Below are 24,927 nucleotides of genomic sequence, written 5' to 3' on the forward strand. Positions count from 1 at the left end.
AGTGAGCTTTGTCCTGTGAGAGAGATGGACGTCTCGGCTGATGACTTGGCAAACTTTCCATTTAAGAACCAGCTTGGGACAGTGCTCGGTACCTGCCGCTTCTGCTGCCTCCCCTGGAGGAAGGTGATGGACATCTTGATGATCCATGGGATGAGGCCTTAAAGAAGGCACTGTGCACTGTGTAGGGCATCCTGGAGCACGGCTCTTTTTAGACTCCCCTTTCTGGTCCATTTGGGACAGGCTGATTTCCTTTGGTTTTCCTTTCCTCCTTTCCTCCTCGTTGCGTTTGCACACAGCATATAAGAGGAGGCAGTGGTGAGCAAGAGACCTTGACATTTGTTTGGAGTCCATAAGGGAATGGGAAGTGAAGTGCTGTAAGCCTACAAGAGGTTGTGTGCTCCAGTAGTGCCTGTGAATGGAGAACTGCTGTATGGTCCAGGTACTGCTGGTGTCCTCCTCTGTCCCCAGAGCGAGGCATTTCCATTAAATTCAGGTGACTGCATGCACTGACGTTTACCTGACCACCTAACCACATGATCTGGTGGTGATAGCTGTCCTAGGAAGTGGCAATGGTCAGAATAAAGAGTCCTAAGGTCTGTGTTTTCCAGCCTTCCTCTGGCTGAGTGTGCAAAGGAGATTCGGATCTGTTCTGCACCTTCCAGCCTGCCCACCCTCCTTCCCTCCCCACCTCCCGCAGAGCCCCACAGCCTCCCGGGCAGGGCTTGTGCCTCTCCCACCTGAACAAAGCTCTGCACAGGACCCCTGCCCTGCACAAAGCCAGGAGGGTTTTAAAATCAAGGTCCCTAGTTTGTATGCATCCCTCAATTGTGTACGTTCCATCTTGCCACCGAGCATCTCCCCTTCATGTGATATTGTACCAGAAGGCCAAACTATCGCTCAGGGTGGTAGCAAGAGAGCTGAGCCCTGGAGACCAGGGTCCTTAGTGCCAGCTCTGCCCAGGGGTGCGGGATGACTCTGCTGTTTCTATCACAAGCAATGGTGAGACAAGATCCATCTCTTCCTACATGAGCAGCAAGGCACAAGCCTCTGCAGCGAGCCCCGGGGCTGCCAATGTACAACCCAAGCATCAGTCTGTTCAAAGACTGTAATGACAGCAAACCCCTTCCAGGAGAAAAAACACCGTGCTCCCAAACAGCTTCTTTTCATGCAGCTTTATTTCTGGTTCAGCTTGGGCTGTCACAGGAAGGGGTCGGGCAGATTCCTCTCCGCACACGCGGAGTTTGCGATTCTGCTGTCATTGGTCTCTGTGATGGCGCGGGGGTTTGCTAGAGGGGGGATCTGACTGCGGTCCCTGCAGCCCCTCTGCTCTCTGGGTGCTGCGCATCACGCCGGGGTGCTGGCTGCCCAGTAAACACAGCTTCACCAGCTTACTGGGCATGGGGAAGGAGGTTGTACAAAACATCATGGGATTTCCACAGACCTAAGCTCCAAGACTCCTTACTCCAGCTCACGAGCTGATTTTGCCTTCATGGAAATAGTCTGAATGTATACCAATATCGTTAGGAGCACAATTTGGTTTCACAGTATAAAAATCCAATTTGCTGCTAGGATACAATGGCTCTTCCCCTGGTGCTCCATGGCCCAAAGGTGCAGGAGCATCTAATACACATCGGTAATCTTTTTTTTCTGCCAACTAGAAAATTCTGGTAATGAGAGAGAGACCGATCAGGACATTTTCTATTGTTGTGCTTCTATGTTGAGAGCAGATACAGGAGGGATTTGCTGATATTTTCTGATCCCTGGGCTGCAAGATTCCCACAAAATGGATTCCCTGGGGAAACTGGTGGGAAGAAAGCTCGTGGCCTTCAGGGGAGGACCACGAGGGCTTTTACCCTCAGGACCTGCAGGGCTGGTCTTGGATGGGGTCGCTGTTCCTGGAAAGCGAGGATCTTGCTTGGGGGGCTGCTGATACCTCTGCCTTTACATCTGCAAATGCACAAGCATCAGAGAAAAGAGAGGGATTCAGGATTAGCCAAGGGGCAAGATTATTGTTGAAGGGCAAGGCTGGGGTGTGAACTGCCAAAGTGCTTGGAAAAACCTCCTGATGGGAACCGTAAGCAACATGAGGTAAGTGCGAGGGAGTCAGGCCAGGTTTATGACACAGAGAGCTCTCCAGCAGAGCCCACCTTGCTGCAAGGAGGGGATAAAGCTCTGCAGTTTCCAAACCGTGACCTGGACCTGATCATCCACGTTTCCCAGCCGGATCTGTGCTCTGCTGAGCTGTACGCTCCTTGTGCTCTGTCCTGGACCACCTTTCCCTGGGGTGCTGCAGAGCTCACAGCTGTGGGCTGCTCCGTGCTAAAGAGAGGTGCAGACCACCACTGCCCTTCGCACTGGAGCAGCCCCCTGCCTCCACAGCAGCTGAGGAGCCGGTGTGCCCGACCAGCCAGAAAGGCACTGGGTCAGACGTGCTAGTGCCAACTGGGGCAGCTCCCCTGATTGTGATAAACACCCGGCAATTAACTGCGGAGAAGGAGCTTAACTTCTTTGCTCAAAGGAGGAGTTTGATTCCTCTCGCTAATACACCCAAGTGCCTGCCCTGCTCTTCCCATCTGGGGCCTCTGCAAAGTCCTGGCTCCCATTGCAGGCCAGATGACTAACACTCTTCTTTTCCTTCATATGCACTTAATTAAGGCATTAGTGAAGGGAGACATCCTTTTTCCCCCACCTCCTCCCCCCATTAAGGATCCAGCTGTTTTTTTAAGGGAGAGGTGATATTCTGGAGATTTAAAGGGGCCCCCCTAGGCATGCAGTTCCCCCCCCCCCCCCGCTGCCGCACACAGCACATGGGAGCAGCAGAAAGGGAATGGCTCAGCCCTACATCTTCCCTGCAAGTCTCCTGAGACAGCCCTAAGCTCCTGGCAGAGGTAGGAGACCACAGGGCACGACCTGACCGCTGTGGCAGCTGCCTGGGAATGTGCTTGTGCCTGGATGCAGCTCTGGGTATGTTTGCACAAGAGCAACCAGGAGTGACTCAGCTGAACCAGTGAAACTGGTATTGGTGGGGCAGATCTTTCCCATGTTGAGATTCCTTTGTCTGCTGTTCAAATATCATTTCATTTTGACTGAGCTTTAACGCCTGAGCAGCACAGCCAGGCGATGCAGGAGCAGCTCCCTGGTGAGTCCCCCTCGCTGGGAGCAGCCCCTGCAGCTGGGGCAGGGATGAGGAGCCGGGAAAGTCCTTGCCGTACCCGCCGTGCTGAATCGGGGGCGGCCAGGAGGAGCAGCTGCTCTCGGGGCATCGCATGAATGATCTGCAAAGTCGTAGCGATTTGTGTGTTTTAAATGGGCCAGGAAGGGGCTGGGGAAAACTGGCAGCAAGGACAGAAATCTCTCACTGCCAGCTGGGGTGCATGGTGATGCATTTTGGTATTTAGCAGGGTGCCTAGAATAATAAAGATTGCCCCAGGGAGATGTAGCTCTGGGGAAGTGGTGTTTCAACACGTTACATCCACTCACCCCTCTGATTACCCCCAGAGTAAGTCTGTCCCCCCTTCCAAAGGCTGCTATTTGCTCATCCTCTCTGTCAGGGACTGGGATGCAGCCATGACATTTAAAGGCAAAACCCAGCGAGGGAAGATAAAGCAGGAAAGAAAATAAACTTTTGCAACTTCTACCTGTTACGGTTCTTCCTCATACAAAGCACCCAGCTCTGAGGAAGACTATGGTCACTGGACCACAGGCAGGGAGGGATGGGGACCCAGCACATCTCCCCTGTGGGAAGGGCAGCAGCTTGCCCGAGGCAGCGGGCAGCAGGAGGTGCCCCCCCGCCCCATCCCAGCCTGTGAGCCCAGGCAAGCCCTGGCCCCTCCATCCCCAGCGTGGTTGGGGCTGAGGTGTGTGGATGTCCCCATCCTCAGTGAGCTGCAGACTTACTTTGGTGGCGGCTGCGGGGGGCTGCCTGCGCCGGGCAGGGTGGTGGCTCCTGGTGCTCCCGGCTGCACAGGGTCCCCATCTTCCTGGCCACATAGCGGCAGGCTGGTGGGAAAGGGGAGACCTGTCTGCTCGCTGCAGCAATGCAAAACACCAGCTACCCAAAAAAATCCCTCCCCAGAGAGCCCAGAGTGGGACCTCTTCGTGAGCTGGGGATCCTCGCAGAGGAGGATCAGCTGGGGGTTGTGCTGGACCCGTGGCAGGTTATGGCCAAAAGTAACAGAGGAAATGGAGGGGACTGGATTTAATGGGCTAAAAGAGAGTTACTGTGCCTGGTGCCCTGGCTGTGTTTCAAACAACTCCAGCAGCAGCCTTTCTCCTCCCACAAGCCAAGGCCATAAAATATGCAGAGTATTTACCATGCAGAAATCCCTCTAAGCCCTTTTGCCTCAAACGAGAGGTTTTCTTACCGTTGATGATTACTCAAACCATTTTCTCCTGGGTTCAGCAAAGCTGTCCTTTTCAGCCAGCCTGTCTCTTCCTCTCTCTCCTCTCGCAGTCAGCTCTGCAGTGGTTTTATTTCTTTACAGCCCAGCTTCCTCCTTCCTTCCCTCCTGCAGGGATGTTGTTCCAGTAACACCCGGTCACGCATGGGGAGGCAGGCTCAGCCCGGCTGCACTGTGCCGGGCGTGGGATCTCTGCATCTCCCGGAACAGAGAAAGCACTCCAAGCATCGGCTGTGGGCAGTGGCACCGAGGTTTGAGCCAACCATGCCAGAAAGGCGGCTTGGCCTTGGCTGGAGGATCTGCTGTTGGTGCTCTGTGGCCGATGGAGGACCTGGCTTTGAGATGTGGGGAGGTAAATCTTGTGCTGCCATCTCTAAGCTGAGCTGGAGAGGAGCACTGCAGCGTGCACTTTGCTTGTATGGAGCAGGGGTGAGGAAAGGGATGTTTCCTCTCCTTTCCTATTGCTGTCTAAGCACTGCAGGGACATGAACGTCCTTCCCTCCCCCAGCCAGACCTTCGAACCCTCTTCTACCATTTCCCGTTGTACGCAGGGGAAGGTAAGGGTGACATCCCTAGCAGACAAGTTGTAGGCAGTAACATTGGCCTTGGTTTCTCCGGGGTCCTTCCCACGTACCACCTCCAGAGCACTGCTTGATTTTTGTCCTCGGCGTCACTGCAGCCAGTTGCTAAGGAAATGCAGGTTTTGTGCATCCTTTGCAAAACTTTGCTGCTGTTCATGCTTGGTACTTATTCCTTAATCTCGAAGTCAGGTGAATTCTGAAAGCTTCTGCTTTGCCCTTTGACCAGGGCAACATGCTTCCTATCTCCAGACCAAGCACTCACTGGTTCAGGCAGGTTGGACTTTGGTTTCGATGGCCTTGCCTTGGGATTATATAAGGTTGGCCAGAGACGTGGTTGATGGAGTGCAGGTATTGTGTCTCATGGCACTGCAAGTCAGCAGCCTGGACTGCTGCAGAAGAAAGTGCAGTGTGTGATAGAGAGGAGCTCCACCCCGCGCTCGCTCTTGTTCTGGTGTTTCATGTCGGGAGATTTGAGTAAGCTCTGATGCACTGGGCTGAAAACTGTAAAATGCAGCATAGAAACCTTTACTTCAGCTGGTATCCTGTCATGCTGCTGTGCGGTGTTAGTGAAAGGCAAAGGCTTGAACGGACGCGACGAACGACCTCTGCTCTAAGCCACAGAGGACCTCCCATCACATCATCAGATGTCACTGAAGCCTGCAGGAGTATGTGATGCAAGATCTGCAAGTGTTTTAAAAAAAATAAATTAAAAAAATCAAGAAAAAAAACCCCAAACCCTGACCATCCCCCTCCAGACCTCCCACCCCCAACCTCCAACCTCCAACCCTCTCTGGAGGACCCACCTTTCCATTTCACAGAAGAGCTCACCAGGACAAGGGGAACGATTGCAGCACAGCCATGTGCTTTAGCCACTAGTGAAAGCGGCTAGAGGAGTAAACTGCTCTTTTGAGGCTTTGCTTTCAATTGTTTGGTTTCCCCCTGACCCCAAAACCAATGAGTTTCAGATGGATGTTATCCTGTGCCAAATGTGCATTGTAGAGCTGATGCCTCGGGTTTGCGGATGCATCCCTCTAGATGGTGCTAAGCTAAAGAGAAAAGGCGGGTGGCAAGAGGCCTTGGAGGAGAGGTTGTCCTGCGGTGCGCTGCCTCTGCACATCTGGTGCTGCCTGAGGTCTCCTGGGCTAGGAGAACATCTCAGCTCTCTGCTTGCTCCCAGCGAGGTGCCCATGCCTTTGTGCAGGTGCTCTGCTACGGCACTCATCGTGTCTATTTGCTGCAAATACTTCTCAGGCCCTTCTGCCACTTCATATTTCCCTTGCTGATGTGTGAGACTCCACAAATGCGTCATGATTTTAATCAGTGCATCTGCTCCTATCCGTGCACTAAATCAGACAAGTTGATTTTAATGGCAAAATTCCATCTCAGCTATTCTTTCCACTTCAACCAGTTTTACTGAGCAGCACAACTAAGACTACATCAGCTGAGTCCTCTTCTATCTTATGCATCGTTAGCCTGAACCTTAACCAAATTCAAGCATAGATAATGTATGACTTATTAATGTGGGCAATCGAGAGAGAATTCAGCCTGGCTGCCAGAGAACAGCAAGGATCATTGAGGATTAGCTGTGAAGGGGAAGTCTTTTAGATCAACAGCTGAACAGATTTTACTTTGGAGTCACAGATGGGCAGTAAATAAGCTATTGGAAGACAGCTATTGTTAGAAGAGACTTTTAAAAAAGAATAACCACATTCAGGTCTGTCATGGTTTAACCCCAGTCGGCAACTAAGTACCACACAGCTGCTCGCTCACCCTCCCTCCCCCCCTGGTGGGATGGGGGAGAGAATCGTGGGGGGAAAAAAAAAAAGCAAAAGCTGTGGGTTGAGATAAAGACTGTTTAAAAGGACAGCAAAGGAAGAGATAATAATAATAATAATAATAATAATAATAATAATAATAATAATAATAAAAGAATATACAAAGCAAGTGATGCACAATGCAATTGCTCATCACCTGCTGATCGATGTCCAGCCCGTCCCTGAGCGGCGATTGCTGTCCGCCAGCCAACTCCCCCGTATGCCCCCTCTCAGCTTCTTGTGTACCTGGCAGAGCATAGGAAGCTGAAAAGTCCTTGACTTAGTATAAGGACTACTTAGCAACAACTAAACCATCGGTGTGTTATCAACATTATTGTCATACTAAACCCAAAACACAGCACTGTATCAGCTACTGGGAAGAAAATTAACTCTATCCCAGCTGAAACCAGGACAAGGGCTGTTTTTCTTCCCACTAAGTATAAACAGGGGAAGAACAACTGCATTGACCTCAATAGCACTGTATGCGTGTGATGCTGCCGGGAGAAGAGAATTGAGCTTCTCTCCCCGTGCCTTGTTCTGCAGAGGGAAAAGATGTTCGTACACAGTGACGGTATCAATGCGCAACCTGCTGTTTTCAGTAGGACTGCAGAAGACAGCTCTTTGGCACAAGCAGGCTTAGCTCGGCTGGAGCCAAGGAGCGTTCAGCTCCCATTCAGGTGCATGGCATACAGAGAGCAACCTGAGAAGTGAGTTTTGGTGTCGGTCCTGTTCCTGTGCAATTAGCTCTGGCTGCTGCCCCAATATCACCTCTTCCCTCAGTCGTGGAGAGAGGCTGTTAAGGGTTTTAATTACTCCCCAATGTAGATTTGTTGGCCTGAGCTTTTAATGTCGTTTCTACTGATACAATGGAGAAAGACTGCATTTGCCAAGTTTTCCTTCCAAGAATGGCTCAGCTCCATTCGTGATGAGCCCATAAACTGGATTAAGAGCTCAGGGACAGATTTTCAAGTATTTGAAACCCATAATCTGGGCTGGGCTTTCAGAACAGCTCAGTCATCTTGTAAATAGCAAATCATGGTCATAAATGCTCAGCACTTTGCAGTTTATATCAGGCTACTCAAGGCCATGTTTTCTGTAAAGCACAGCACCCAGTGCTCCAGGATCTTGGGAAAAGCAGGGTAGTTAACTGCTGACCTGAGACCTGAGCTTTTCTGAAGATGAGACTCCTCAGCTTCTTGATTCTCCTTCTCAAGAAATGCATACACCTCTGAAAAAATTACTCCTCAAATTAATCCATGGACTGCAGGCAACCTATCATCCATTAAAAGCTCTGATATTGCCCATGACCACAGAACGTTAACTTGTGAAGTTAATGAGGGACCTCATCTCCAGCCATCAGTCTGACTCCATTTCAGAGCATCTCTGCTGTAGCCACCTCCGTGAGCTGGGGGTTCCGCAGATAGACCTGAAGATACCTTTAGTGTGAATGAAACTAGAGGTGTTACAAGGAGCGATGTGGCCATAGCTAAATACCCACTATTTTCCCAATTTTGTTGGTGGATTTTACCCTCAGCATTGCTACACTTGCCCTTCTCCTTAGCTCCATAGTTGCACCTTTCTTTGAATACCTGCTTGTTTAGGAGGAAATAAGCTGGGCGAGATGGGTTTAGAGGTCTGGTCCAGTTCAGAAGAAAGGAAGGGTGACTTTTAGCACCCAGGGGGCCGGGTCACTACAAGTCAGCCAAGCATTGCGGCTGCTGCTCCGGAGCAGCTCAGAGGGCTGCGGGGCAGCAAGGAGGCAAAACGCGCTTCTGTAAACATAGTGCTGCTGCTGTTTACTTAAGTGCTGAAGAACAACCGCAGGCAGGCTGATGCGCTGTGTCAGAAAACCTCACTGGCGTCAGGAGAAGTCAAGGCGTAAGCAAAATGTCAGCAAGTCCAAACAAGGCTTTCTTCCAGAGGTCTGGCATGCAGGGTCGGAGGGGTCTTGGTGCGCAGGAGCTAGTGAGACTCTTGTGATGGCAATTATTCACGACTATGGATAACAAGACAGGGAGAAGCATTTTTGGAGCCAAAGATGGCATTGTGTTTTTCCGGATACTTTGTTCTTGGCATTGGTGGTGGGGAATTCCTGTTGAATCAAACATTCCTCAGGTGGGACTGGCTCTTGTCATGTTGGTGACCTCTTTGCTGTGGCATGGTGCTCCTTTCTGCTGGTGGGCCCGTGCCACTGGCCCAGCCCAGCTCTTTCTCTCCAGCCTGGATGTAGTCATTGCAAAAAGCATATTTCTGAATAATTGGTCCTGGTATTTGCAAGTCTGATGAGAGATGAATGTGACGGCAAGACTTCCCTGGCAAAACACCTCCAAAATTGTTTACCTGTGCCTTTCCCAGCCCTTGGCACAGTGACATCCTTGCTGAGAGGGAAGAGAGCCACCAACACAACTCAGAAATCGATAACCGTGACATGGAAAATGCCCAGCCATCGTGGGGAGGGTTTCAGGAAGGTGGAGGGCTTGTAAAAGCCTCAGGGACAGGCGGTGGGTTTGCTTGTCCCCCATGGAACAAGGGCAGACGGGTGGCAGCAATACCAGCCCAGCTTGGCTCATCCTCTGGCACTCTGAGCAAATACCGGCAGCAGAGCCAACGGAGGAGATCCCTTGGGGTGTATTTCATCTCCTGCTGTTTGCTGATCATTTTAGTGGCATGGGAGCCATCACCTGGCCTGGCCTGGCCTTGCTGCGGTTGTCATTCTTGGCTAGGCGTTTCTAGCAATTACTGCCAACCTCTGAAGGAACAGTATTTTGAGATGATTTGCCCACAAAGCACAAGATAAAGATCACTGTCCCCTGCCTCTTCTCTGGATGCACATAAATGAGTGAACATGCAAGTCGAGCTGCAAGAACTTGTGTGTGTCTTCTTCAGCAGCCCGCTCTCATGTAGGGCAGCCTTAAAAATGTATACAAACAAGGCATACATGTAAAACAGTGCTCAAAGCCCTGCTGAAACTGGATAAATCTGCTTCCTTCTTATCCACACAGCCAGATACCTGTCAGAAGGGCTGTTATGGGACCCAATTTTCTCCTGAGAAATGCTATTTGCTTGTTTCTTGCCATTGTGGTGTCCTCAGAGGGCTCATGTAGAGACTGAGGTGCCTTTTGATGTTGCACCTTCCTGACCATCCACTCTCCTCTTTTCTCTGCCTTTCTGGGTGCCTGGCTCATCTCTCCCCTTCCTCTGGCCTGCAGATCACCACTCTCTTCAAGGAGCTTTTGGGATGGCTGTTAGCGTTTCATAGTCTTTCACCCATTAAATACCAGAGTATTCAATGCTACTGAATATTTGATGTATTTTTTTAATGTATACAGCCTTTATTTTGTGCTGTATTCCTGCCTCATTGCTAGGCAGCTGGTGAGAATTAAGCTTGTTTTTTTTCTCTGAAGACTGAAACAAGAAGGGTGTCTAATACTGTAGCTTTCCCTGTGGCTCTCAGTGTTTCCTTTTCTTCTCCTCTTAGTTCTGATGAATGCAGAAAACCTTTTTTTTGGTGTCTCTCCTAACCCTTCCTTTCTACGTCTCAGATTGCATCTCAGCATTTGAGTTTATCGCTAAATATTTGTGCCACTCTCTTACACAGTGTTTACCCATATATCCTCATTTCTAGGTGTTGTATTGCTCATTCTGATTTTCTGAAAGACTTCTTGTTGCAACTATGTTGGTCCTTCATAACACTTTCTATTTTTCTGCATGGGGAGGGTTTGCTATTGTGCCTTTATTTTTCTGCTGCCCACTCTTCTGCTTCTCTTTGATTACTTTCTAGTTTCAGGTTCTCAGTCAGTTCATGTTATGAACTAAAACTAAAACTGACTGTTCACATGATCTGAAACAATTTAGAAGCGTAAATTTGCCTTCTCTCTAAAAAGCTGTGGTTGTGTTTTTCACTCGGCGTGCAACCACACTGGTATGCACCAGTCCCCAGGCAGGATTTAGTGGGACGTGGGAGAGTGAGGGAGCCGGCTGTCCCTCCGCTGGCCGGGTCAGCAGGCGCTGCCCGGAGCACGCCATGGCAGACCGTGATGCAGATGCTCTTCCTCCCTCCCTGCTGGCATCTGGTTTCACCTATCACCGAGAACGAGAGTTCCTGACTTCAAGAGATGAACTATTTTTGACTGAAGCCAAAAGTAGTGTCGGGACCCTTAAATATTCAAGCATCTTTATCCACAATCCTTGGATATTACCGCTATGTTTGTAACGGGTCTCATGTGATGCAGTTTTTTATTAGGAAGGAATTGCATCTGCGGTTAAATCATGCTACAATGCTGTAGGGCAGCCAAATGAACGAAGGACACTTGGCTCATGACTGAGTATTCTGACTTTTGTTTTTTTTGTGACCTCAGATTCATTTCCAGTGATAAACCATGGCTCATAATGCACAGCAGAGCTTCCGGTAATAATAGAGAGATCACAGCAGCAAGATGGAAAGGGAAGTGTCTCGCCTGATGACACTACATGTTGTTATGTGGTTGGACTACAGATTTTTTTTTTTTTTCCAGGCTGAAACAATGAGAAAGCTGCATCAGGAGCCATCAGCGATAGCAGTAATGAATGGCTGCACTCTTCCTTTGAGCATTTGAAGCTCCTTGGTTATTTTTACGCCCGGGGCCATGTGGACTGGCAGTTAGGGCACAGGGCAGGTGAGAAAGGAGTCGAGGATCCTCTGGGCTGCAAACAGGAAATGCCGGGGCTTTCTTGCCGAGGCAAGAAATTCCCTCTGGGTTGGGCTGTCATGTTTAAATAGCCGGTTATTGTTTACATGAAATGGTATTTAATTCCTCCTCACCTGAGTGGAACCATTGCTTTGGGTATTAGTCAGGTTTGGGACGTGGTTAGTCAGGGACCGGGAAAAGCTGCTTCACCCTGCCCCGGCATCTCTGAGCCCCCTGGGCTCCCTCCACCATCACAAAGCGCTGCGGGGAAATCGTTGCCAAAGGATTTATTAAGTGCAGGATGGACCAGGGCTGTGCTCGGCTGTTGGTTCAGTTGCTGCTTTTAGCTCAGGGAAAAAAGGCCACTCTTTTCCTATTAATAAGCCGTGTCATTTGGTGAATATTGCCTAGCATACCTGGTGTGCTGGGCGTAACGCAGGGACCAACGCATCAGCTTCAGGGTGCGTTTTACTTAAAAATCTTTCTCATGGTGCGAGAATAATAGAAAGCCTCAAAAGTCATTTGTTGAAGGAGAAAAGAACCCACCAAAATTCATACTCATGGGGAAATTTCCACTAGGTGAAGTTTAGATGAAAAACTGAGGGAGACGTCGTAGCACTGACGTTGTTGGTATTTTCTGATCAGATTTTGTTCAGTACCTTGAAAGGGGATGGTGCAAAAACTTGGTCCTTAGCCAGGGTACAAACTATACTGCTGCTAGTGACAGGAGGGAACTACATCAGCTTACAACCACTGATGGTGTGGTCTGTCAGCTCTGGGAGCAAATTAAATAAGAACGGTTGTTACTAACTTAGACAGGGGTGAGGTCTTTAGAGCAGGCCAGAGAATTTAGCTGTTAACATTAATAGAACATTTATAGAAAAATTTCTCTGGGCTGCTTTACAAATCAGCCTGGGGTGGCTGTAGGCCAGGCTGTTGACTGCATAGACCTGATGTGACTTTTACTCATAGTGGTTTTAAGTCTCTGGCGTCAGCTCCCTTGACTTTAATATGGTTAGCCTGGATTTACAGCACTGTAAGTGGGGCTGAAAGCAAGTTTTCTGTGCCTATTAGAGGGTGAAACTGATGTCTTTGCAAGCCAGCCAAAGCTTCTGCAATACTGAAATCTCAGAGTGGATGGAGAGTGGGATTTTCAGAACCAGCTAACAGACTTCCAGTTGTGGGTTGTGAGGCTTTGAAAATCCCAAACAAAGGTCTGACCAACCCCTCTAAGGCAAGCTGCTTTCAAGTGGCTCATTAGCCTTAGCACAGGGAGGTTAGGTCGATTAAACCACTTTCTAAATTAAGTTGGCTAAATCAACATCCCTTTTCTCACAGCGACGTGGCAGTAGGAGGCGGGTCCATGATCAAAGCTGTGGGGCAGAAGCTGATCCCACCCAGATGCACATTCAGCACGTGGCACCACGGAGGGGACCCGGGGCACAGAGGCACCCTCAGCCCCATCATCCCTGTCAGTGTGGATCCCATGGTGCCTGAAACCAAAAGGCTGACTGCAGGAAGGCTACTTCTCATCAGATGTTCTGCCTGACCAGAATCGGGAAGTGCTGAAAATTCGCTAAAAAAGTCACAAATCAGGGGCTTTGCAGAGATTTCAGGTAGACCCCAGATAAGCAGCAATGGTGCTGAGCGTGGCCATGGAGACGAGGCCTGACGCTCGCCTGCTCCGTGCTGTGGGGCAGTCACTCGCCTCTTTGCAAATGCTAAGAGTGCAATGCTGCACATGGAGGCGACGACGGGTCTTGCAAAAGGGGTGGTCAAAATGACTTGTGATGCTTGTCTCAGCTGACGCATTGTGGTGTGAGATTGACCCCAATGACCGAGAAAACAGGACCTCTTGTTGCTACATGAGAAAAGTTGGGCTGAGCAAGAGTCATGCTCTGCTTGTCTGAGCCAGGGCAGGAAATCGAGATTAAGCGAGACCCCCAAGGCATGCATTGGTCATGCTTGGTTGCGAGTACAGGGAACAGAGTGCTGCTGCTCCAGATTGCTGAGGAGCAGCTGCTGAGCCAAAACTGCTGGTGCATGGGCCATCTCGAGTCTGCTCTTGCTCTCCATGTCGCACAGCAGGAAAAGTTCCTTTGCAGGTAACAGCAGTCGGCGATGCCCTTCCCGTCTCTGTGGCAGGTTCTGTGCTGGGGTGATAGAGCCAGGACTTTCTGCCTGATCCTGAAATCTACCCCCAGTGTCCCTGAGGAAAGTGTTCCTAGGAAAAATGGATTAATAGCTATTGAGGGGTAATGAGAAGAAATCAAGCAGACATTCCCACACTGAACAGCAGATGGTCTCCGTAGGTCCAATCCAGTGAACTGTCTAATACAGTAGAAATCTCACCACTAGAGTTAATTGTGGCCAGATGAGTGAAAAGACTGAGGTCTGTGTTGTGAGATGTGCCTGTGTTGTCCTGTTTGAGGCTAGGCTGCACTTGGTTAACAACAACTAAAACATCGGTGTGTTATCAACATTATTCTCATACTAAATCCAAAACACGGCACTGTACCAGCTACTAGGAAGAAAATTATCCCAGCTGAAACCAGGACAACCAGATCTGTGTTTTATCACCACGGGCTAGCTCCTCTTGCTTCCTGCACATTCAGCCTCCCAAGAAAAGTTTTTCATCCAGCCTCTCCTCTCTGCTATCTGATTTCCATGTCAATGATAATTTCCCCAGAACCAACTTACCAGGACAGGAAAGAGGGAGTTCAGGGATAAAAGATCTTCAGGAGTCACCCCTATAAGGGACAGATAACGTCTTATGGGGTAAAGAAATACCAAAAAGCCTCTGCCACCTGGCACGGTCTGGTGATGCACAAGTCCGTGCAGGACCGGTGCTCTGCAGATAACCTGAGACCATCCTGCCAACCGTGCTCAGCTCTTCTGCATGGAGCCACGCAGCACCCCTGCAGAGCTGACCCTCCTTTTTAATCCTCACTCTTCTCCTTCACCATGAGACAAGCCAGACACAGAGGATGTGACAAATCGTGTGAGAGGTTTCCTAAATGGGCACAACCGTTGGGTGCCCAGGGTAGGGCAGGAGATGCCAGCTCAACTCCTGGCTCTGCTCTCACTGCGCTCTTACGCAAGCGGCTTCATTTCTCCATTTCCTTCACATCTGATTAGCTAAGGCATTTTTCTGGGCAGGGACCGTGCTTTATTTCGCTTGGGCAAAGCACCTCCTGTGAGAGAGGCTGGAGGAAACTGATGGGATAAAAAACACAGCATGTGGCAGCTCTTGCCCAGGGCAGTTGTGCAAGGAGCAGCTCGCTCCCAGGGCACATAGCCTCGCACTGCCCTACGGCACAGACCCCACTGTGGGTCTTCATCCGTGCCTGTGCAGGATCCCATGCATCAGGGTCTTGGAGGCCCTGGGGTGCTGCTGCTGCTCCTCACGCATCCCTGCAACCCCCTTCCTGGGTCCTGGGTGCTAGCGAGGTGCAATGGGTAGGGCAGGACTCAGATGGGAGAGGGAAAGAGGGCACAGCTGGGAGTTAAATGGCTGTTGTGGCTTGTGCTGTTACAGGTTTTGTCAAAAGAGAGGTCTCAAAAAATTATTAATATATTTTTTTTTTTTAACATACTGGTAAAGATGCATTGATTCCAGGAAAATGTTATTTCCTCCTTCGTATAAATCTTAATAAGTAATTCCCTACAAAGGCAATTAATCATCTCCTTCCAGACTTTGGATTATTAAATATATACCTATTAAGAATTACAGTCTCATCTGCTTTCACTGTGTGTTCAAGCCCATTACTATAGTTGTTCATAGAAATAACCCCAGCTAGCTCATATTTTCCTTTGGCCACCTTACACTATTATTGCTCTTATTCTTCTTTTGTAAGAACCCAACAAAAAAAAATTGAGAAATGGGATACAAAAATGACAAAGTACCGAGGAGATTAAATGTTTTTCTGATGAATTTTGCCAACACTGTAGTTTCCTGGAGGATGCTTTAGAATTCATTTCCTATCATAGGCTGCTAGATAGAGGTGTTTTTTTTAATTTGCATTCATCCATATTTCTGTTGGTAAAAAGCTCTGTACATAATCCAGCAGCTCTGTTGTATCACGTCCATTGGCACCAGAGACAGGATTGCATTAATGCCTAGATACTATTGAAAATCTGTATTACAAATTACTATGGCAAGAAGCTACTGCAACGTGCTTGAAAGGCAGAGAAAACTCATCAGTGTGGTTTCCCTCTGAAGATCTGAAGCTGCTGATGACAGGGAGTGCAGAGTCCTGTGCCTACAGGGGTTTGGGCAATTTGGGCTCCATCCAGGCATTACCACAGGCTTTCTCCGTGACTGGGAGCCAGGCGCTCTGAAAACCCTCCCTGTGTTTTGGGACTGTGTGGGACCTGGGGGTTTTGGTATTCTGCCCATGGTGATTGCAGGGACACGGCTACAATTTCTTCTTCTCCATTTGCTGTTTCTGAAGTGGAAGCATGCACACTGCCTCCCTCACTGTATCCCACCTGCAAAGCATTTAAGGCAGTGACCCCCTTTTTTAACTACTTCTCTGTGCAACCCCTTGCCAAAAGCTAATCGCGGCTGGGCTGGGAGATGCCAGTTCAAAGAATGAACAGGGAGAGGCTGGTCCTTGGGAAGCACAAATAATTTGTTCCAGAAGGAGTAGAACCAAACCAGCGATGGATGCTGTGTGCCTGCTGCAGGGAGCAGAGCTGCTTTCATCCCCAGACCTTAATCCTGGCGTAGCAGAAGGAGGTGACCCAGGAGCACTCCACCGCTGTTGATACAAACCCACCCGAAAGCACCTTCCTGGGACAGGGTGGGAGCTCTGGGGAAGCTCAGGCGAGGGCTGGTGCAGATGTGCTTGGTGGCTGCCCATAAGACGTGCCCAGAGCATGCATGACGTGGTGGTTTCCCATGATGCGTTCCAGAAAACAGTTTTTTTGGAGGATGCTGCTGGGTGGATGTATCCCCGTGGAGATTTTTCCCTGGTTTCCAGCTGGCAGCATCTTTGTTTACTCTAATTTTGGAAAAGGCAAACAAATCCTCTGAGCAGCCATGCTTGCTGAAATAGCCAGGCCTTTTGGGAAGCTGATGAAATTCTGCGATTCTCTTGTAGCCATTGGTCCCACACTCATATAATATTTTCTTCCCTATGCTTGGCATTAGCTTTTTGATTTTATTTTCTCCCACCATCCTTTTCTCTGTGTATCCCTGGCCTGGGGGAGGCAGGGAGTTTTAGCACCCAGAGGTGTCCAGCCCCTCTCGTCGGGATATTGGGAAACCAAAGAAGCTTGCAGCAGAGATGGAGCAGACTTTGGTGTAAGCGTGGGCCTTTTCTTCCCAAAGGGGATGCCAAGCTATGTGGGAGATGAGTTTCCAAGACTCTTTTTGGTCTGGGTAAGACAATTTTTCCTTATAAACAGGTGGTTTATAAGGAAAAACCTCATCATAGCTGGTTTGCTTACAGTGAGCAAAGCCAGGCAGCAGTGCAGATGGTCACGTTAGCTGTGACGTTCGGGTCTTTCCTCCTAACTGGCCGCTTGTCCAGGTGCCAAGAGCGAGGGCCGTAGGCAGATAGCTGGAATCGGATGTCTCAAACTGGTTTATTTTTGCAGGCTGATAGACAAATTCCTATTTATATCCCAGACCCAGCACTGAGTTCCTGGGCTAGCATGAAAATTTAGCTGCATTAAACAAGAGACTTAAAAATAGCCCGGGCTACTGGATCTGAGCTCACCACTCTGGTAGCTTATTCAAGAGCCTTACGTTTTCAGATAAGCACCTTACTATTTAAACGGCAGCTTCCACTTGGCTAATCAAAACAGCAATCTGGGAAATGAGGTTTTTCTATTAAGTTGAAAAGCAAACAAGCTGGGTTTCATATAGTTTTTTTGCTTTAGTGGAAATCTCAGGTTAACGACGCAGCCAGGGGAGAGGGCTGTAGGCAAAACAAGTGCTGCGGAAGCAGAGGTGTGTTCCAGATTTCCTCGTGTAAGCAGGCTGAATGCCCTGCATCAGAGATAAGGCACCTGTCTTTCAGCACGCCAAGAGCAAAGCTATCCTTTTTAACATTTTTTTTCCTTGGGCCTTGGCCCTGAGGGGTGATTGGAAAAGAAATGTGCTTCCAGGGATGGGTGATGCTTCACTGGACATAATGCTCAGGAATGCTCTCAGCGAGTCATACAGATGCTTTTAAAAAAGTAAAAGTTGCCATGTGGAGTCACTCCTCAAACAGCCCGAGCCACACGTGCGGTGATGGGTGATGCACACGGGACTTCCAGCGCATGCCAGGTTTATCTGTGTTTCAGGTCCTTATCTGTAGGAAATGGGTGACAAACACATCCTTGTGTGTTTAGCCCATAAGGTATCTATTATTAGCCTTATCGTTAGTGCTGAGCATTGCTGATGCATTCGTGTCCGGGTGTATTATACAGGTCAGGACTACTGTGAGACAGGGCTGATAAGGCTGCACTGTCAGGAGGCTGGAGGAAGAAAAAAAAAACCCTTCTCTGCATAGGTCTATAGTATTTGTCCAGAGGAACTGGGTTTGCAAAAAATCAGCCTATTTGGGAAAGGACAGGAGGGAGGGGGGATGCGGGGAAAAGACAAGTACTGTGGGTGCAGTGGGAGAATGGTGTGTTAGCTCTGTGCAAAGGTGTCACACCGGTACGGGGTGTCAGGAGATCCTATCAAACCTTTGCAAGTCACCTTACAAATGCTGCTGAAAAACACTCCTAGCAAAGTGGCCAGATGTGTATCTGCAAGGGTACAGTTAAGAGCAGAGACTTGCCTCCATCCCAGAGGGTCAGCTTTGAATTTTAGCACAAGGGCTGCCTGGTGGTGCTGGTGGTATTTATTTCATGACTGAGAGCAGCAGTGAGGAGAGACCAGCACTTCCAAACAGACCGTTTGACACCTTTAAAATCCAAAAGGAGGATGTGCAGTTTCTTCTTTTTGTTGTGTACAGCTGCTGGGATGTACTCCAAGCACAGAAAAGCTTTTTGCCTGGAGGCACTGCTAAGTCTCCAGGTCTTCTGGGAGCGCCCGGTGCCCCCGGCCGGGGTCTCGGTCTGGCTGCTCTGGACACTGTGGGTACCATATCTCCCATGAGCTGGTTTGGTGATGCTGACTCAAGTTAAAACTCAGCCTGCTGTCTCCTCAGTGCAGTTTGCACACAAGTCAAACAACTCCAATTAGCCACCCTACGCTATTAATGGGGTCTTTCTTTTGAACTGATTGCCTTCCTATTTCCATGGCCCTGAACTCTTAGCACTAATGGGGAAGTCGAACGCAGGACCGTAGCCCTCCCGGGGTGCAGGGCAGAGCAAGGGGTAAGCCGGGTCCTCTGCAACACCGTTCACCCACCGGAGGTGGTGAGAGTCCCTGTGAGTTGGGAGGGAGCGTGGGCAACCGTACTCCCCATCGCAGGCATGTAGGTCACAAGCTGGGTTGGATGAGTCCGCAGTGCTCTGTCAGCAAGCAGAGGTCCCTGCCCCAAGAGGAGTTATCACATGTGAATCACCAAAGTGAGAAAAATGCGTCATCTCCTTCTCACAGCTGTGTGTAAAGCGAGGCATACCAAGAGCGAGCAACGGGTTTATGCTCACGGAGGAAATCAGTGATGAAAGGAGGAGTTCAGTGCTCGTCCTCAGTGAGATGTATTATTTTAGACCAACTGTGCTTTTCAAACATCAGGTTTCCTGGGGGCAAACAAGCAGTGCCTGGGTGTTAATGTGGGTCCCGCATCATATGGCAGTATTTGGGGATGGGGAAAAGACCAAAATGGACAGGAAAGGAAGGGCAGTCATAAAGTTTCTCAAAACTTACAACAGATGCAGAACAATAAAGGCAACTGGATGAAAAAAATTTCTTGGGTGGAATTATCAGGGAATTATATCTGATATATACCAGCCAAAGGTTAAAAATCAGGTTTAAGAACTCTACCCAAGTTCATACTGGATGAATGGTCTTGCACATCAGCATGTTAGACAAGTCACATTCACACCAATATCTAATTATAATAAACAGGAAAGTTATTTATGAGCATTATTAGCATAATTGATCTGCTGATGAATAGAGTTGCCACTGTCAAGTAATGAAGCACACAGGCATGATTTATATCTCGCAGTTGGGATTAGTAATTGTTTGTGTATAAACCTTTCAGGTATCTCATGTGCAAACGTTTAGACACCTCTGGCTCGTGTTAAAGCAGGCAGTTGATTAGAGAGTCTGAGCCAGCACTGAGAGCCAAACAAAAAAGCATATCAACTTTCTTGGGGTGGTTCCAAATGTCAGCAAAATTAGGAAAATCTTGTGGCTGGTAAGGTAAACTAACTAGATCATCCTGACCCATCCTTTCTACTTGTGAAACTGTATTACTGTAAAAGAGGGAAGGGAGCACAAGGTTTCTGGGGCTGCTGCTGAGTTTGAACAGGCAGATTTCGTGCAGGTCCCTCCCTGCAGCCTTGGCTATGAGAGACGCTTGAGAGGAGAGTGAAGGTTCAAGGTAGATTTAATCTGTTTGGTGTGAGCTGATATAGCGTTTGTATGTGATATTAGTGCCAGCATGGTGATAACATGGACTAGGGATGGAGCTGAAATACCTATTAGGAAGTAGGTATTTCACCCCCATGGGGGGCTGAGCTCACCTCCCTGCCCAGGCAGGGGAGCGGGGAAGGCTGGTGGAGAGGGGTCTGCCGAGCTCCTCAGGGGATGCATTCCCCCAGAGATACTGTTCTGGGAGACAGGACATCTCTGTTGGGCTCAGAGCTGAATTCAGACAATTCCTTTAAGAGTTTAAAAGTTGAGTGAGAGGAAAATTGAGGGCTGCAGGACTCTCACTGCAGTGCTGGCTCAAGGGCAGCATAAATTAATTACGGGTTTGTACATAACTTTGCCAAGAGGTTACCATGGGGCACCTGCGGGATCACAACTTTTCAGATATATCTTCAAAAATGCATTTCAACATTTTTGAAAGCCTTCCAACAGGAGGCTTAGTCATGGCAGAGCAGTGACAGGAGAGAAAACAAGAACCCAAAGAAAAGGTTCTGGCCTGCCGTTTTTGAAGGGATAAGAATCATTTAATGAAGCCATCACGGCTGGTTGATGGGAATCTATTGCTCAGCTTCCTGGAACAAAGGTGCCTGCTGGAAGCATCCCAGGGCTGGATGCTGACCACGTGGAAGGGAGGTGTCAGGAGAAGGGCTTTAGGGGTAGGCCAGCGGAGCACTGAACATGACAGAGCAAGGGACAGCACTGGGGGTGCCTGTAGTGAGGGAGCTCGGTGGCAGGAGCCTTCCTCTTTGTCCCTGGCACACAGGAGATGTCCGTGCCCTGAAGCTCTGGGGCTCCCAGTGGCATGAGAGCAACATCCGTGTCAAAATCCAGATGTGCCCAACAGCTGGCAGCTCACTTCAGGCTGTGGTGGGGGAGCTTCCCCGCAGTGTCCTGGTGGGTCCCAGGTGAGATCCATGAAGCGGTTTTGGGCTAATGCCAAGGATGGGCTGGGTGGGATGTCTGGTAAAAGGCTCATTTCTGTTCTTGGACCCCACTCCCCTGCCACTAAACTCTGGTCTTCCTTTTCCATGTCAGAGATTCACACTTTACAGAGGTGTGGAAGAGACAAATTTATTAGCAATTATTGCAAGGCCTATGGGTATTTCTCTGATCAGGTGGATTTCTGGGAAAGGGTGAATGGTAAGAGCTGCTAAGGATAGCCAGGAAAATAAAGCCTCTTTACAGAAATCCCCTGTATGAGCAAACACAGACCAGGATGCACAAAACTGTCCTGCAGAGTCTTGGGCTTAATCCTGTCTGTACCCAAGTGACTAACGTGCCCTTTGAGCAGAGCACAGCACGATGGTGATGAAGATACGACGGGGCCTGACCCAGAGGTGCCTTCCAGTGTCACACTGCAGAGAGAATGAGAAAGCAAAGAAACCAGAACGAGTGACAGAGTGAGTAATTTGCCCAGGAGGATGCTGCCTGAGTAAGCGGAGTCAGTCATTTCAGGATTCAGAGTGCTGAAAAGCCCTTTCTCGTGCGGTTATCTTGAAGGTCACAATGGCACGATGTGCTGGGAAGCAGTCCCAAGGCTCGGCGATGAACCTAACCTCAGAACAATAATCACGCATTGTTTGTTGAATTTCCCCTCTACCTAATTTATTTCCTGATTAAGCTTCGGCCCCTGTACCTGTTCTCTGTGAACTTGCAACCGAGAGAGCCGAAGAAGGGATGGGGGACTTTTGCCAGGACCGCAAAGGTACAAATGACGTTTTAACTCATTGTTGTTTGCTTTTTTCTGGCCAAAAATATGTTTATATATGTATATCTGACTGAATGGAAAGATGGGGTGGAATTTTTTTGTTGCTTAATATTTCCATGCGTTTTCTGAAGTGATTTAATGGGTGGCTGCTGAAGTCATTTGCGGTAAATGGGTAAGAGGTGTCAGACTCAGAAACCGTCCAATTATGTGACTCTCCCAAGGTCCCGACACTATTGTTTTGGATGCATAAATTAAGTGTCCTTGCACTGATACCCCCGGTGCCACCTATAAAGCCTTGCCAACTGTATGTGCACCGAGACGTCTGCTGGGAAATGAGTACAAGACCAAATGCAAGAGATTCTGGGTCTGGCATAAACTCTCTGTTGTTGGTGTCAGCAAGTCTTGAAGGATCAATGGCACCAGTGCCGAAAGCAGCAGTGCAGCCTCCGCAGCCGGGGGAAGGATGGAGACCTCAGCCCTGCTGCCAGCTGGCCAGCGAAGTTACTTCCCAAAGGGCTGTAAAGTCAACCTGGCAGCAGAATGCTCTCAGTAAAACATGGGCAGGAGCCTGATTTGAGCTGCTTTGATTTTGGAAGCTTTCCAGCCCATTGTTTCAAATGATTGATTTTTTAAAAATTTCTTTTTCCCCCTCCTCGGCTCAGAACTGGTTAGAAAAATAAGTAAAAGTTGGAGAAATTTCAGCATTGGCATGTCATTCTAACCTTATCCAATATCTTCTCTACCAGTGACCTGCACGTCCTGTCCCAGGGGAATGCGCAGCTCCGTATTCACCCTGTCAGAAACACCATAATATATTGGAGAATCTTTTCTATTCATCTGAGGTGTGAAATTTAATTACCTCTCCTAGACATTGCAAGGATTTAAAATTATCAATTCTCATGAAATCTCTGCAATGGGAGCTGAACCTTATCTCCTTCCAGTGTGCTGACAACACAGTCCACGTAGACTTGTTCCCATTTATTTGTTAGGAATTTGCTTGTCACTTAGTTGACTCAGTTCTCGCTCTCCTGTCACACAGTGCAGAGCAAAAACCTCTCAGCAAAATGCTCATTAGAGAGTGAAAGTCCAAACCTGTCAGGCGCATCTCTCTCGTTTGTGCTAAACTTAGAGCAGAAAGTCCACATCCAAAATAGAAACGAGGGCTCTATTTCTATATTTCAGAAACTAGCTCAGTCTGGTGGGACTACTCTTATTTCTGAGCTTGACTGTGGATTTGGGACCATGCAAACCATTAAACCTCTTGGCTGAAGCTCTGAGCCCCAATACCAGAAAATTGGTGGTTTCACCTTATTTTAAAAGCAGAGGGAAGGCAGGTGCCTCCACTAAGCCGCATAAGATTTAGGTTGCAGTTATTTAAGGTTTACAGCAATAGGTTGCTATTGGGTTAGAGATTGTGAACAGCTGACTTCTTTTCCTGGACCAGGTCACATTCGACATTTGCCCTTGACCCCGGGAAAGGCTCAGCATGCAGCCCCCGGGAACGCAGCGAGGTCCATAGGCCTGAGCTGCCCCATCAGCTGGCCCTGGGCAGAGCCATGCTGATATGGAGCAGCTGGGAAAGGGAAACCCAATCCCTCTCCACCTGGCCGAACCCATCCCTCACCTGGAGGTGGGTGGAGAGGATCGGGTACAAAACAGGCCAAAACAGCCTGGAGGGATATGATGCTGGTAGAGGATTCTCTTTTGCAGTGCTCAGAGATGTTTCTGTGAGCGTGGCGGCGGTGGCTGCTGCAGAGGTATGCTGTGGATGTCAAATGATGCTGGAGTGGAGTGGCTTCTCCATGGGAGCATCTTCTACTGTATGCAGCAAGAGCATGAGGGCTCCCAAAGGTCTGTTTTGAAGTAACTCTGTAAGGTTTTGTGTTTGACCATAATTCTCTGACATCACTTAAATGTATGGCTATGTCATTGAAGGATGGGGAGGCAGCATGGGGGTAGGAAGGAGTTCACAGGATGCTCCAAATGAAGAGCCATGCCCTAGCTCATGGCCATACCCAAGCAGTTCCTCAAAGATACTTTACTCTCTGGTTTCTAAAACCCCCAAGCTGGGATCTGTTCCCTTCTCCCCTTACATCAGTGATGCAGCCAGCTCTCAGCACAACAGACACTCTCTTCGGAGGCACTTAAGGGCCTTCTGTAATGCACACAGCTGCCACATGGAGCCAGTGGGACAGCCAGCCTGTCCTTGTGCTGCTCGTGTTTTGTTCCCAGCAGAAGTTAGGGCTACTGGAGTTGAAGGTCTCCTTCCCATCAACGTCTGCAGGATCTGCTGCTGCAAAATGGCCCTGTGCTGTGGGCTTTGCCCATTCCCCGTGAGCTCTGCTGAGGGAGGCTGCTGGGAACATAGAATCATTAAGGTTGGAAAAGACCTCTAAGATCATCAAGTCCAACTGTCGACCCAACACCACCATGTCCACTAAACCATGTCCCTAAGTGCTGCATCTACATGTCTTTTAAATACCCCCAGGGATGGGGACTCAACCACTTCCCTGGGCAGCCTGTTCCAATGTTTAACCACTCTTTCAGTAAAGAAATTTTTCTGCATGTCCAATCTAAACCTCCCCTGGTGCAGCTTGAGGCCATTGGATGGGTATCCCAGGTGCAAAAAAATACCACTGTGGGGGAGCTCATTGTATCGGAATGGAGAAATACCTGAAAAAAGAGCGTCCAGCCAGAAGCCCTGTATCTTGGCTGGTATCCCCGGTTCCTAACTCCTAACACCACACTCGTGATGGTCAGGAATACCATGAATAGCATTAGCTCTGTTACACCTACAGCTGTAACCCTGCTGGGGGCAGAAACACATACAATTTGTCCAGCAGGTTGATCAACACTGCCTCTTGCCCTTGGTGAAACAGCAGAGATTCTTGCCCACCGCAGGACATGCTGCATGAGACTTCCAGGAGAAATGGATCATTTCCAAGCAAACAAAACCAAAATAATATACCAATTTTGTGGAAGACAAGGAAGGGCAAAGCTGTGGGACAGAGCCCTGCAAAAACAAGACAGCTTCAAACCACCTCAAGGTGCATCCAGCTCCTGCCTAAACACAAAGCTGGGACCTTATAGGAGTGGGACTGAACAGGGTCTTGCCTCAGGTCTTTCAAACGCACATTGCTAATAGCTGTCTTGCAGAGACCTTGGCGTTGGTTCTGAGTAGGAAGAGATGGGGAGGGTTTTGGGGATGCGCA

General features: G+C 49.0%; 1 long non-coding RNA gene across 1 annotated transcript; it reads right to left on the reverse strand.

Moving 5' to 3' along the window:
* Positions 1–1,157: 1,157 nt before the first annotated feature.
* Positions 1,158–4,525, reverse strand: LOC143168600 (uncharacterized). Its single transcript, XR_012996747.1, has 3 exons — positions 4,365–4,525; positions 3,898–3,999; positions 1,158–1,947 (listed from the first exon to the last, which is right to left on the reverse strand). It is a non-coding gene; the product is annotated as an uncharacterized LOC143168600 (long non-coding RNA).
* Positions 4,526–24,927: the final 20,402 nt, after the last annotated feature.

This window comes from Aptenodytes patagonicus, chromosome 18 (genome assembly GCF_965638725.1).
Source record: "Aptenodytes patagonicus chromosome 18, bAptPat1.pri.cur, whole genome shotgun sequence".
NCBI classification, from domain to species: domain Eukaryota; kingdom Metazoa; phylum Chordata; class Aves; order Sphenisciformes; family Spheniscidae; genus Aptenodytes; species Aptenodytes patagonicus.